The 15,882-nt window shown below is 39.0% G+C and overlaps 1 protein-coding gene and 1 pseudogene across 1 annotated transcript in view; both read right to left on the reverse strand.

Moving 5' to 3' along the window:
• LOC111145711 (suppressor of cancer cell invasion) overlaps window positions 1-15,882 on the reverse strand; it is a 147,868-nt gene that overhangs the window by 106,679 nt on the left and 25,307 nt on the right. The window lies entirely within an intron of this gene.
• On the reverse strand, window positions 7,235-7,592 carry LOC111145931 (annotated as a pseudogene).

A 15,882-nucleotide genomic window follows, 5' to 3' on the forward strand; every position in this document is an offset into this window, starting at 1 on the left:
AAAAAAAAAAAAAAAAAAAAAAAAAAAAAAAAACCTCTCACTCCTTTTTCCATTTCTGCTTGATTGGCAAAATCACAGATTAAAAAAAACAATAACAATACCCTAGATAAGTGTGCCCCCATGTTGCTTGCCTTTGATGTAAACATTTTGAGACAATTTTTCAAGATTTTATTTATTTATTTATTTATTTATTTATTTATTTATTTGACAGAGGGATAGAAAGAGCCAGAGAGTATAAGCAGGAGGAGCGGCAGAGGGAAAGGGAGAAGCAGGCTCCCAGCTGAGCAGGGGGCCCAATGTGGGGCTCGATCCCAGGACCCTGGGATCATGACCTGAGCTGAAGGCAGTAGCTTAACTGACTGAGCCACCCAGGCATCCCTTAGACAATTTTTAAAAACAGATTTACTTGTAGGGGATTTTCTTGAGATGCAGAGAAGTGGCTGCATTTCCATGAGGGTTCTTTCTGATATTGCTAGCTATATTTTTAACATCCTTTAAGAATATATATATAAACGTGGGAGAAAATATATATGCAGATACTCCCCCAAATTAAACTAACCATGATGTCATTCCTACAGAATTATAAAAAGAATCACTTTTTTTTTTCTCTCTGAACAAATACGCACCTTTTATTTGAATAAAACATAACAATTTTCAGTTACCCTGGACCTGAACATTGAAAAGGTCTGGAGTAGTACCACACATGAGAAAATTATGTGCATGTCAGGTAGGAGTGTTAAATTTATATTAATCACTGATATAATAAATGAACTTGTTGTTGTTGTTTATGTCTATTCTTTTTTTTTTTTTAAAGATTTTTTATTTATTTATTTGACAGAGAGAGAGATCACAAGTAGGCAGAGAGGCAGACAGAGAGAGAGAGGAGGAAGCAGGCTCCCCGCTGAGCAGAGAGCCCGATGCGGGGCTCGATCCCAGGACCCTGAGATCATGACCTGAGCTGAAGGCAGAGGCTTTAACCCACTGAGCCACCCAGGCGCCCCTGTTTATGTCTATTCTAACTATCTCATTAGAACGGTATCACTGGTTTAAAACTGGTCTCTGCTAACCCTTGTGAAGTTCTATAAAAAACAAAAGTAAAGCTCCTGACTGCTTGGTGAGAGGCCAAATCCTAACCACTAAACCACCAGGGAGTGTCCTGACTGCTCTGTGGTGATTGCTAAGTATTCTAATGTGAGATGGGGGCGCGGGGAGGTAAAATACTCATAGCATAAAATTCACCATTTTAACCATTTTTAAGTATACCGACAGTTCAGTGGCATTAAGTACATTCACACTGCTGTACAATCATCACCACCCATGTCCAGGATTTTTCATCTTCCCAAACTGTAACTCTGTACCCAATCTATTCCCCCTTTTGACACCCTGGAAATCACAGTTCTACCTGCTGTCACTATGAATCTGGCTACTCTAGCTGCCTCAAATAAGTGGAAGCAGACAATATGTGTCCTTTTGTGTCTGGCTTATTTCACTTAGCATAATGTCTCCACAGTTCATCCTTGTAACATGTGCCAGAATTTCACTCCTTTTACAGTCGAACAATATTACATTGTGTGTGTGGGGGGGGGTATGTGTATTTATAAACACACACATACATATAAAACACGTTTTGTTTATCCATTCATCCAAGGGTGGACATTTGAATTGTTTCCCGTTTTGGCTATCGTGAGTAATGCTACGAACATGGGTATGTGTACACATATGTGCTCAAGTCCCTACTTTCCATTCCTTTGGGTATATACTCAGAAGCAGAGCTAGGTGTTGGGTGATGTAGTAGTTCTCAGTTTAAGTCTGTGGGGAACCACCACAGTCTAATGTAAGATTGGTGCATTCTGTGGGTCTGAAAGGTATCTCTTGTCTCTTGCACACTGACTTCATGAACCTTAAAATTGCAACTTGTAACAAATGTCAGAAGTGGTCCAGGATTTCACAGCTGGAGGGGAGACAAGTGTAATAATAGCAGCTATCAGTTATTGACGGTTTACTAAATGCCAGCTTCCGAGCTAAGAGCTTTATATACAAGGATGAAAATGCAGCCAAGAAATCAAAAGTACCATCTTTTCCTAAATGCATTTCTCAGTGTTAAGGTTGTTACAAAACAAAGAGAAACAAGTCAGTTGGTTAAACAGTTTAGATTTTCTCCTGAGGATTTTTCAGACCTCAAAAATATGTACTGTGACTTTCTAAGAAAGGATATGTGAAGCCATTATTCAAACTGTTTGGCTTTTGTTGAAGATCACGTTGCAGGAATGATCTGATCTAGGACAAGGGCAGCACATTAGCACTGGGGACCAGACTATTCTTTGCGGTGGGAAGCTGCTGTGTGCATTGTAAATCATTAGCAGCGTCCCTGTCCTCTACACACTAGATGCTCGAAGTACATTCCCCAACTTATGACAACAAAAAATGTCTCCAGACATTGCCAAATGTACCCTAGGAGGCAAAAATCACCCACAGTTGAAGAGTACTGGTCTGTTACTATCTCACTAAAATCATTAACCACTTCCCCACTTAAACAGAAGCCATTAAACAAATTTCCTTGTTGTCCCCTCCCAGCTCAAACCTCTTTGTTTTCCTCCTTTCTTCTTCGTCCAGAAAACAACAGCTGCCCCTCTCAGCCTCTCCTGTGCACTGGATTCCATTCCCACTCACCTCATACCAGAACCTGTCCAGCAATTACCCACGGGATAATATGTCTAATTTCTCCTTTAGCCTCCAAACATGCTCATTTTTTTTCTTTCCTAAACAAAACAAACCCAAACCCTTTCTCAACCCTCTTAAGTTTATCCCTCTCCTCTATACAACTAAATTTTCATAAGAGTCCATCTTATACTTAGGGCCTCTACTTTTCTTCACCTCACATTTATTTTTCTACCCAATAAAATCTGGGTGTACAGCCATTTCTCTATTCTCTCAAAGACCAAGACCTCCCATTTGCCCAGTTAAGTGGTTCCCTCAGGGTTTGGTCATTACCTGACATCACCTATGGTTGACAATATTTTGAATAAACTCTTTCTTTTTTGTTTGTTTTATTGTGGACTTTGGTTTTTGTGTTTTGTTTATTTTTTTGATAAACTTCTGAAGAAAATCTGTGACCTGGGGAGTAGCCTATGTCTTGAATTCCGTGACACCACTCTCCCAGTTGTCTTCTCCCAGTTGTCTTCTCACCTCATTGGTAGTGTTCTCTATTTCCCTGTGTCTTCTGTCACCCCAAAATGTAAGCAGTCCTCGGGGGGTGACTTTCACTACTCCTATAAATTATTTCCATCACTCCAAAAATGCCTAGGAATTCTCTATTTATCTCTGACCCCATTATATCCTGAGTTCCAAAGTAAGATCTGTTGATAGCAAGATAGCAGAATTTGGGGGTGGGGGGGAATCAGAATTTGTTTATTACAATAAACAATAATAACTACCACCAAAAAATACCTTCTACATGCCAGACACTGAAGAAAGCACTTTACAAACTAATTTAACTTACTCCTCAACAGCTCTGTGAAGTAAACCTCACTATTTCAACATTATAAATGAGGTTACAATCTCAGAGAGTTTGGTAGTTCTCTCATGTAGCTAGCAAATCCTAAGTATTAGATCATAACTAGCTTTTACTTCAGAGCCAATTTTCTTAACCAAGTGATACTGTTTCATTATCTTTTACATTTCTCCTCAAAGTTTAATTCTCTTAGATCTTCCTGATTTTTACAAACTTACAGGATCATTTAAGGTCAAAACTGTAAGCTGTGTACACTCTTGGCCTCTGTATTAAAGAAGATATTTTTCCAAGAATTCTAGGACTAAAAGAGAGTCATCATTATATAGTTCATCTCCAAGCCTGTAGGCAGAATTGTATCTAAACCATTCCAGACAGATGGGTATCTTCTATTTTTAATGACATCTAGGAAAGGAGATTCTCGCTTACTAAATTTAGACTGTGAGCCAAAGGCAGGAAGCATGTCTAATTTTATGCTCCATATAGCTACACCTTCATATACAGCTGGTAATATGCATCCTGCCAGGATTATTACCATAAGTAGAAATGGACACTTAGAAAATACAATGAAAAAAATAAAGCTGGTCACTAAGGAGAGATTCCAATGGACTCTTCAGGCAGACAAAAGGACAAAATCATTCTAAAGTACAAAAGAGTTGACATCATATTCTTCCATATATATTAAAATCCATCTGGTGGAAGTAACTGGAAAAACGACAACAGAATTTCTAGTATGAGGTACACGCATCACCTGGCTGTAACTACTTTCAAAGAGTTAACTCCAAATCTTAGGGAGAAAAGTCTTGAATGCATCTGAAGTTACTGGCATTTTGAGGTTTACAGTTCTACTCTTGCCATCATTCCTCTAGGCTCTAGGCTTTGGAATCCAAACACGTCACCACCACCCCCAAAAGATTTCTAATTCTGCCTGTCAGATCGTCTTTGCCAGCTCTCAACACATTAAATGAAAAACAAACAAAAAAATTCACAAATGCTGCAAAATGAAGTTTCTAGCAGTATACTTTACAGAAATTCTTTGCACTATTTGTTACAACATAAAGCTAAAATTGCTTTAAGATAATTATCTCGAAGAAGCTACCAACTAGAGCTGACACAAATGTTTAATTGGCCCTTTGTCAAATGCTTCCCCGAATGAACCGGCCGGGCATCCATCTTCACAAAGTGAGGAGGGCTTTAGTATTACTTCAAAAAACATAACCTCTTGGGTCAAATCACACTGCAAAATTACATCTGTTTTTAAATGATTAAAGGAAATTGCAGAGTGGATAATCACATGAGTATAACTTCTGACTTCCATTATCACATTAAAATCTAGCACAGACTAGCAATAAATGAAAGCTGATAAAGCCAGGGAAATGTTTGTATAAAATTACCATAGTACCATTGGTACACTTCCAAAAACTCAGGTCATGGCTCAATTATTTTTTAAAACAGATATTCATCAAAAATAGCAAATAACAAGTATAAGATGAAAATACTGACCTAAACCAATCTGGCAAAACCACCAAACACTTTTTTGAAAGTAATTCATGCTGTTTCCCAAAAGAAAGCATCTACTTCTATCTAGGCAACAAGGGAGGCCATTTATGGCCAAAACAGTTCTATGGGTTTGGTGAAGGATTTGACAATGAACTGGAACTAAAGGGGCAGTTTCTACTTTGTCACATTCTAGTTTTACAATCATTGTTTTCTTTTTTTTAAGATTTTATTTATTTATTTGACACAGAGAGAGAGAGAGATCACAAGTTTCAGAGAGGCAGGCAGACAGAGTGGAGAGTGGGGGAAGCAGGCTCCCTGCTGAGCAGAGAGCCCGATGCAGGGCTCGATCCCAGGACGCTGAGATCATGACCTGAGCCCAAGGCAGAGGCTTTAACCCACTGAGCCACCTAGGTACCCCTATAATCGTTTTAACCTGCCTAAGTATAAACCTGTTACAAGAATAAAATACACATTTCAAACTAACAATCACTTTCAAGTTTATATCAAGATGTCTTACCTCCCAAAATTTAGCCTAAACAACAAAAATATTACCCTGTGTTTGGCCATACAGTAGCTACCACATAAGTCCCAAGTTTTACTTGGTGTCTGCTGGAGGCTCATGCAATTTTTTTTCTCAATTGCTTCTCAGTCATCACCCAATCTGGAGGTGGTTAATTACTTTATGATTCCAATTCATATTTTATCACAAAACAATCTCTCATTAGTCATTAGAGTAACCCATTCATAACACACAGGTTTTTTAAAATAACAGCTTAATTGAGATACAACTCACATGCCATAAAGTGTATAACCTCTTTCAAGTGTGTAACTCGGGCACCTGAATGGCTCAGTTGGTTAAGCATCTGCCTTCAGTTCAGCTCATGATCCCAGAGTCCTGGAATTGAGTCCCGTGTTGGGCCTCCTCCTCATCATGGGGCTCCCTGCTCAGCCGGGAGCCTGTTTCTCCTTCTCCTTCTCCTATGACCCTCCCCACTAGCTTGTGCTCTCTCTCTCTCACTTGCTCTAAGTAAATGAATTTAAAAATCTTAAAAAAAAAAAGTGTGTAACTCAGGGGTTTTTAGTATGTTCACAAAAATTCTATCAATCACCACTATCTAATTTCAGAACATTTTCATCACCCCAAAAAGAAATCTCATATCCATCCACAGTCACTCCCCATTTCCTCCTACCCTGGCAATCATTAATCTCTTTTGTCTCCATGGATTTGCCTCTACGGGGCATTTCATATAAATGGAATCATACAGTATATGGACTTTTGTGACTGGCTTCCTTCACTTAACATCATGTTTCCTTTTTTTTTTTTTTAAAGATTTTATTTATTTATTTGACAGAGAGATCACAAGTAGGCAGAGGCAGGCAGAGAGAGAGGGGAAAGCAGGCTCCCTGCTGAGCAGAAAGCCCAATGGGGGGGCTCAATCCCAACATCATGTTTCTTTTGAAATTCATCAATGCTGAAGCATGTAATTTCTTTTATGACTGCATAATAGTTGACTGTATGGATATACCACACCACATTTGCCCAAGTATCAGGGGATAAACAATTGGGTTGTTTCCACTTTTTGGCTATTATGACTAACACTGCCTTGAAAATCTGTACAAGTTTTTGCATGAACATATGTTTTCATTCTGTTGAGTGTATACATAAAAATGGAATTGCTGGGTCATGTGGTAACTCCTTGCTCTCAACTTTTTACAGAATTACCAAACTGTTTGCTAAAGTGACTACATCATTTTACAGTTCCACCTGCAATGTAATGAGGGTTCCCACTTCTTCATGTCCTCAACACTTGAAACTGTCTTTCACTTTTATTACAAATCATGGCCATGGGTATGATGCAGTATCTCATTGTTGTTTTGATCTGCATTCCCCTAATAAATAATGATGTTGAGCAACTTCTCATAAGCTTATTGGCCATTTATGTATCTTCCTTAGAGAAATGTCTATTCAGATCCTTTGGTCATTTATAAATTGAGTTATTTGCTTTTTATAGTTGAGGGGTTGTTTGGTTTGGTTTGTTTTTTTTTACGTCCTGGGTTGAAGTCCCTTATCAGATATATGATTGCAAATCAATTCCCAACATTCTGTGGGCTGTCTTTTCAGTATCCATAGTCTGTCATTGGACCTCCTCAATTAACTTTGTAAGCGTCTCATCTCTTCTTTCTTTTCTTCTAACAACTAATAATCAATTTATTAAAAGGGTTGATTCAAACAAGTGCAACAGCGACTTCAACCTGAACTCCTGGCTCAATACCGAGGGAAGTCATCTGCTTAACCACCTCAGAAGGATGGTGCCAATCAACGCATTCCTTCTGGATCCTCATCTGAAAATGATCCCATATCTTAGAATAGTCACCACAAGGAGTTTTCCAGGTCGTGCTTCTCAGTCTTGACAGGCATCTGAACTGATCTTTGCACCCTGAGATTCTTTTCCTTCGTACCTCTGATCAAATCGGCACACAACTGCCTCAAAGGTTTTATGCTGTGGCTGGTTAGAGTCATTCTAATTCAGCGAGTCACAACCTGTGGTTCCATGGGTGTCTTTCAGGTGTTTTTTAAAGCCATGGACATGGGGTGCCTGGGTGGCTCAGTTGGCTGGGCATCCAACACTTGATTTTGGCTGGGGTCACGACCGTGGGGTCGTGGGGTTGAGCGCCACATCAGGCTCCACACTCAATGGGGAGTCTGCTTGGGATTCTCCCTTTCTCTCTGCCCCTCCCCACTGCTCGCACACATTCTCTCTAAAATAAATAAATCCTAAAATATAAATAAATAAGTAATCTAAAAGCCATGGCCATGACATGGCTTCCTGACCAACTTGTTCCTCAAGAAGAGTGAACAGCTGAAGAGTTGGGAGCAGAAGCAGGCCTGACGAAGCTCCACTGTAGCCACAATGATGTCTTCTTCAAAAAGCCGTTTTCTCTTACTTTCTATCATCGTCTTTTCCTTCTAGTTTCTGGGAGATTTCTTCAACTTCACTTGGTTCCAACCATTTTTTTAAAAATGTTTTGTTCTGTTTTGTTTTAATTTGAGCTGCCACAGTTACATATATCCAAAAGTTCTTTTTCATTTCTAAATCGTTCCTTCTTCAAAGAATCCAGTTCTCATTTTGTAAGTCCTTTTCTCTATGAGAAAGCCCCAACACGGGGCTTGACCCCATGACCCCAAGACCACAACCTGACCTAAAACCAAGAGTTGGACACTTAACCAACTGTCTAGGTGCCCCCATTATTTTTTCATTTCATATTTTTACTCTGAGCCCTACCCTATCTCTATTTCCACCAGATTCTTCTATGCAATGTGTTCACTTTGGTCTCTGTTGTTCATGTTGAAGGTTTTTTCCTATGTCTCATGATCCTTAGTAATTGTCTGTTACTATTTAAGAATGAGGCCCTGAAAGATGTGAATGGCATCCCTGGTGTATAGACAGGGTTTTCAATCAGAGAGCTTCCCTACAGGAAATAGCTCTTCCGTTAGAGACCCTTAAATGTCAGTATGAGAAAGTATTTTCTTTGAGTCTTCTTCAGTTTCTCTAAAAAAGATCCCTTCAATCTCCTGAATTAGCCACACAAATCTGGTCCCAGTGGTCAGGAGCCACAGTATATTTGGAGATGAAGTGAGAGGTTGTAGGTCCACTGTTCAATACACAGCTAGTCCCCATCTTCCATCCCATGTGTCACTCCATCCTGAAATCTCTCCAATTTAGAGGCCCCCACCCCTGGTCACATTTGATTTCTGAATAATTGAGGGGTGGAGGGCAGGTAGTTGTCTGGCTGCACAATATAAGGCAGCGGACCTGGAGATCCAACATTTCAGTCAAGAGACTTTGAACCAATGCCCCATTTTCAGTTCAATGTCTCACTCCCACCTCTGAAGTACCTGGTGCCACTTGAGAAATTTGTGGAGTGAATTAGTGTGCTTCTTATAGGCACCACATCTTCAGGTTCTAAAGATAATACCTAAAGGGTAATAACATTTCTCTGTCCTACTATGTTAGTTACTTTTTTTCCACTATCAAGTTTCTATCATCAAAATTTTTATTAAATCTCTCATCAGCTATTCTGTTCTTATTTTTAGTCTTAACCTTCTCTGCTTTTTTAATGTCAAAAGAAATGTAAATGCATATGGAAGTGCATCATTTTTAAGCAAAAGTTAATCTAAATTTATAATAACATTAGGAAGAAGATTTTATGAAGTACCTTTTAAAAATAAGAAAATTAAGTCTCAAATGATAAAATAAAATGCAGAAAGTCTAAAAAGTAGCAAGTGACAGAAACAGAATTTTAATCTGTCTATTAAAAGAGTGGAATGTTAGATTTGAGACCAATACAAAATTATGTAAAATATAAAAATAGGCTAGGAAATGTAATATTCAACATACAGATGAAAAGTACATAACCCACGTACATTTCTTCTCATTCGTGGAGTAAATCAAGAAAATTAAGAAAAGAATGAACTTGAGGAGCCTGGGTGGCTCAGTCGTTAAGCCTCTGCCTTCGATTCAGGTCATGATCCCAGGGTCCTGGGATGGAGCCCCACGTTGGGCTCCCTGCTCGGCGGGAAGCCTGCTTCTCCCTCTCCCACTCCCCCTGCTTGTGTTCCCTCTCTCGCTGTGTCTCCCTCTGACAAATAAATAAAATAAAATCTTTAAAAAAGAGAGAAAGAAAGAAAAGAATGAACTTCATGAACTAAGAGCTCAAAGATAAAATACAAAGGAGTAAGCTTAAAAGGAAAATGATTGATCCAAGAAAAGAAAATGAGTAGAAAAGATATATTTCCTATCAGAACTTAAAACAGTGCCAGAGGGGCACCTGGGTGGCTCAGTGGGTTAAGCCGCTACCTTCGGCTCAGGTCATGATCCCAGGTCCTGGGTTCAAGCCCCACATCGGGCTTTCTGCTCAACAGGGAGCCTGCTTCCTCCTCTCTCTCTGCCTGCCTCTCTGCCTACTTGTAATTTCTCTCTGTCAAATAAATAAATAAAATCTTTAAAAAAAAAAAAACAAAAAACAGTGCCAGAAATAGCAAATGCGGAAGCAAAAGGGAAGGAAAGGACAAGGAAGACAAAGGGATGAAAAGGTGAGGGAAGGAAGACAGAGGAAGAAGAGAATGGGACTATCTCCTGCAGTCATCCCATCCCTGCCCCAGCCCTCAACGCTGGGAGTGGGGTATGAGCTCAGAGAGAACCACAATCAGAAAGCAATGTGGAGACTACATCAGGTCTGACACAGAGACTATCACAACAGTCAAGACCTTCAGCCCAGTGCTGATTAGATGGGACTTCTGGGTTGTCTCCAGAGATCAGGGACGGGTAGAGTATTTTATAAAAGACTAAGAAAGGGAAGAAAATACTTATCACTATGAGAGTGGTTTGCAGAATACTGAATTACGGCTTTACACTTTGGAAAATGCTAGTTTAAACCACTGAATTTACTTCAAGAACCTAAAGCCTATTACATACTGACTAAAACCTCCTAAGAACAGTAAGAGCTAACATTTACTGAATACTGACTAAGCCAGATTCTAAGAGCTTCGCATGTTATGACAGTAATAATAAGAGCTAACATCTGCAGAGTACTTACCAGGGTAAGCACTATTTTAAGCAATTCACAAGTATTCATGTAATCCTCAAAACAAAGTACATGAAGGACACAGTACTTTACAGTCAAAGAAACTGAGACACACGCAAGTGAGGGAACCTGCTGGACAGTCCAGAGTAAGGCGCAAAGCTGGAGCTCTTAACTGTGATTTGATGCTGCCTCTGCTGGACGGGCTATAATGCAGCTGCAGCCTGAGCCCAAAATAATACTTTTCTGGGGCCACCTGGGTGGTTCAGTTGGTTAAACGCCCACCTCTTGATCTCAGCCCAGGTCTTGATCTCTGGGTCATGAGTTCAAGCCACATATTGGGTTCCAAGCCCAGTGTGCAGCCTACTTAATAAAAAATTTAACAAAATAGGGGCACCTGGGTGGCTCAGTGGGTTAAAGCCTCTGCCTTCTGCTCAGGTCATGGTCCCAGGGTCCTGGGGTCGAGCCCCGAATCCGGCTTTCTGCTCAGCGGGGAGTGTGCTTCCCCCTCTCTCTCTGCCTGCCTCTCTGCCTATTTATGATCTCTGTCAAATAAATAAAATCTTTTTTTAAAAATTTTAACAAAATAAAAATGAATAAAAAACTTACTGTAAGAAGAATTTTTTCTCACATTAAGTGGCACTTTTGTCTTCTTCAGAAAATTCTTTAATGTTGTTATGAACTGTATGCATTTTTACAGTAATTATTATCAACATTCTATGGCCCAGAAGTGAACCAGACTGATTTTAAGTCCTGCCCTAGAAAACATTTTAACATAGAACACTTACAAAGACCGCCTAAACTGAAATTACGGGACCATCTCTATCCTTTGTAGTGTTTCATAACATTAGTTTAAAACCTATCTGTGAATGTCAAGGGGCACTCATAATGGAAGAGAGCATGTCAATGTAGAAGCAGCCTAGAAAACTTATAATTTCTTAAATAACCTTCTCTCAATTTAAAGAACCTAAAACTACTCTTATTTGATTTAAAGTGTTGATACTGTTTTTGTTTCCTGAATAATAATGGTTTTCAAAGGGCTTTGACAGTTTTTTTTTTTTAATTTTATTCATTCATTTGACAGAGAGATCATAAGTAGGCAGAGAGGCAGACAAAGAGAGAGGGGGAAGTACGATCCCTCTGAGCAGAGAGCCCGATGCGGGGCTCGATCCCAGGACCCTGAGATCATGACCTGAGCTGAAGGCAGCGGCTTAACCCACTGAGCCACCCAGGCGCCAGGCTTTGACAGTTTTTACTTTGCTGGTAGTGAACCAAAAGCTGATACACCAACATTTAGAAGCCATGAGGTGGCGAGAAAAGCAAGGCCATCACCATATATTTGAAATTTCAAGTAACTTAGTAAACCAGGCTCCATTTCCCCAAGTGCAACAAGTGTTCTTACCCTCCTTCATGACACTGGGCAAGTTACTCATATTTCAACTGTACCTTCCTTGTTTCTCCTAGCCACAAAATAAAGGAATCCAGGGGCGCCTGGGTGGCTCAGTGGGTTAAGCCGCTGCCTTCAGCTCAGGTCATGATCTCAGGGTCATGAGATCGAGTCCCGCATCGGGCTCTCTGCTCAGCGAGGAGCCTGCTTCCCTCTCTCTCTCTCTGCCTGCCTCTCTACTTGTGATCTCTCTCTGTCAAATAAACAAATAAAATCTTTAAAAAAATAAATAAATAAATAAAGGAATCCAAATAGATGTTCCTTAAAAGTCCCTTAAGCTAGGGGCATCTGGTTGGCCCAGCTGGTTAAGCATCTTAGACTTAGGTAGTGATCCCAGGGTTCTGGGATCAAGTCTCACATCGGGCTCCCTGCTGAGTAGGGAGCCTACTTCTCCCCTTGCCTCTCTCTTTCTCTCAAATAAATAAAATCTTTAAAAAAAAAGTCCCTTAAGCTTGAAATTTCTATAAATATATCTGAATATGTACAGTAGAAATGGGAAATGTATTCTAGAAATAAAAAGAACCACAGATAAATACTTTGGCACAATTACTTATTTACATTTTCTGTATTTCCACTTTGGGCACTGAAAAGGAAATTGTTTATTTACTGTATTTTATTCCTAAGAACTTAAAGGCCCTTTCCCAATACATTTCCAAACCTAATCTCAGAATAAAACACTATGCAGGAAAAAGACAGAAAATAATACTTAATATAATCTTAGAAAAATCTTTGTTTGGTTTTAATTTTTTAAACAGTTTAAATTACCTAATTGTAATTCTCAACTGCCTAGTCAACATAAAAGCGTGATAAAAAAATACAAGCATTGGAATATTTATTTCCAACTGCCTAGCTATCCAGTAAAAATTTTTAGCACTGTAAGCTTTATTTCCTGCCTGACATCCTCAGGGATCTAGTCTGACAGCTCCCCTGTACAATTTCTACTACAAGACTTTTCTGGCCTTTCTTGGCACATGTAAACTGCTGCTAGGTAATATTTCTTTTGGCAATGGACTACGTACTTTGTAGAAACAGACCTTCAGGGCGCCTGGGTGACTCAGTGGTTTAATCCGCTGCCTTCAGCTCAGGTCATGATCTCAGGGTCCTGGGATCGAGTCCCACATCGGGCTCTCTGCTCAGCAGGGAGCCTGCTTCCCTCCCTCTCTCTGCCTGCCTCTCTGTCTACTTGTGATCTCCCTCTGTCAAATAAATAAATAAAATCTTAAAAAAAAAAAGAAAGAAACAGACCTTCAACTGAACCCTCTCCACTCAAACTCACATTCTTCCCCAACATGTGAATCTTAGACTAAGTCTACTATAACAAGATGGACACAATTTATGGTATTGGAATGTTACATACTCACTGAATCTTCCCTGATAATAGAATCTTAGTTACAATCTCTCTTGAACAGATATTTAAAAATGGTTTTGGTAAGTCATATTCTGAACTAAAGTTTTGTTTTGTTTTTTTTCTTTTAATTGCCCTAGAATTACAGACAGATAACTTACCTACTAGGTTTTAGGAAATAAAAATAAAATCAAAATCTAGAAAAATAAATGCAACAGTATGAATGTTACTTCTAAAGTGTAAGAACTATACTACTCCCACCTTTTTCTTCAATATGTATTCTAACCAACAACAATCCACAACCAAAGAGGTAAAATGTACCTTTTAGAGACTGAAATCAAGAGTCCAAATGAAGTAGTGAAATGACTACTTAAATCAAGGTCTCTCTCCTTTTAAAATCTCAATACGAACCCCAAGTGTGCTTCAATTTAATTTAAATATCTATTTGGCCCTAATCCTCCAGTGATACTAAGTTTTATCAGAGATAGAACTTGCCTGCTAGTTTATAATCTACAGTAGAAGATAAAAGAGTATGCAAATTTAAAAGTATAGATTATGCTGGTATGACAAAGTCTGGAAAAGCACAGGCTTGGAAGATTTATTCATTATTAGATCTATGACCTTGAACAGATCATTTTTCTTCTTAGAAAATCAGCTGACAAAAACCCAAATGCAAACAAATAAAAAATCTGAATGGTCCTGTGTCTATTAAAGAAATAGTCTATTAAAGAAATAAACTGTTAAAAAACAGTTTCCCTAATGAAATCACCACATGGCTTCACCAGAGGATTTTTCTAACCATTTATGGAAGAAAAAGCATCAATATTAACAAACATTTTCTAGAGAAAAAGAAGGAATGTTTCCCAACCCACCTTATGAACCAGGATAGCCCTGATGTCAAAATCTGAAGAAGGGCAGTATATGAATGTAAATTCAGATGCAAAAACTCTAAAAAATATATTAGTTCCTCTAAAGTGTATATAATAATATATAAAAAAGATAATGCATCATGACTAAATAGTTTATTCCAGAAATGAGAGCTTGATTTAACATTAGGGGAAAAAAATCAATGTAATTCAACACACAGTACCAGAAAAAAAAAAGAGAAGAAAAAGAAAATCATATGATCATCTCGACAGACAGAGAAATAACATGTGATGAGATTAAACACCATTCAGGATTTTAAAAAGATCCCAAAGACTTCTGCTTCTGGTCAAGATACAGTAACCAGGACCAGACTGACCCCCTTACATTAAACAACCAAAAGAACACAGACAAAATAGTTTAGACAACAGACTAGTTTTTCAAGTCACTGTACATCAGGCGACAAAAAAACAGTCATCTCTGAGGACAAAAAAGTGAATCCTACAATTGCCCCAGCTTACCGCTTAGCATTTCCTGGGTGTGGCACAGAGAAGAGGAGCCCAGCCAGAGCCCAAGGAATGTCCTAAATTGAGAAGATGGAGCTGGAGTCCAGGAGGATGAAGGCTGCTAGAGTTCTGAGTAGAATATTCTAGAGGAAAAAGCTAAAGAGAGAGAAAATACTAGAGATCTGTGGGGAGTCCCTCTAAAGTGTTCCACCGAGTACGCACTGGCCCATGCATCCAAGAAAACTACCAAACACAGAGGAAAAAAATCATCCAAGAGTAACTGAGGGAACAGTGCCTAGAGTTTACAAAGCCAACACTCGCACCTATTCCCATCAGCCAGACTTAGAAGACCTTGTAATTTCCTGGTAGCGTATTCCACAAAGTCTTGCCACAAGTAAAGAATGACAAGCTCTAGAACTGAAAGCGCTAACTGTTGCTTCGGCCCCACCCAACAAAACTTAAAACCAATACCCAAAAGGATCAAAATATTTCTATATAATTTAACTGCATATCAGGAAAAATCTCCAGAAATATATAAGAAGGAAAAAAAAAAACAAAAAAACAAAATCAAACAAAACTCCAGTCCCTCCACAATGTCTGCATGCAAACAAATATTACTAGGTATTCAGAGGAACAGGAAAATATGACGAGTGATAATGAGAAAAATCAACCAATCAAAACCAACCCAGAACTGACATTAAAACAGCTATCATAACTATAAGTGTAGGCAACCTTTTTCTATAAAGGGCTAAATAGTAAATATTTTAGGATTTGTAGGCCATACAGTCTCTGTCACAACTACAACTCAGCCACTGAATAAAATTCTTGAACAGGCTTGTCACATGAAAAACAGGACATACAAAAACCCAATAAACATGTATAAAGGTACACAACTTCATTAGTCATCAGAAGAATGCTAATTAAAACCACATTGTTCCCTAATAGGAACAAGCATACTCAGAACCTAGATTTTGACTTTTTTTTTTTTCCTTTGAGTAGGCTCCATGCCCAACATGGGGCTTGAACTCATGACCCTGAGATCATAAGCCGCATGTTCTACCAACTGAGCCAGCCACGTGACCCCAGATTTTGGTTTTTAATACCATACTCCAATAGATGGAAACAGGGT

The sequence above is a fragment of the Enhydra lutris genome, unplaced genomic scaffold, assembly GCF_002288905.1.
Source record: "Enhydra lutris kenyoni isolate GAN:26980312 unplaced genomic scaffold, ASM228890v2 scaffoldscaffold13, whole genome shotgun sequence".
Classification (NCBI taxonomy): domain Eukaryota; kingdom Metazoa; phylum Chordata; class Mammalia; order Carnivora; family Mustelidae; genus Enhydra; species Enhydra lutris.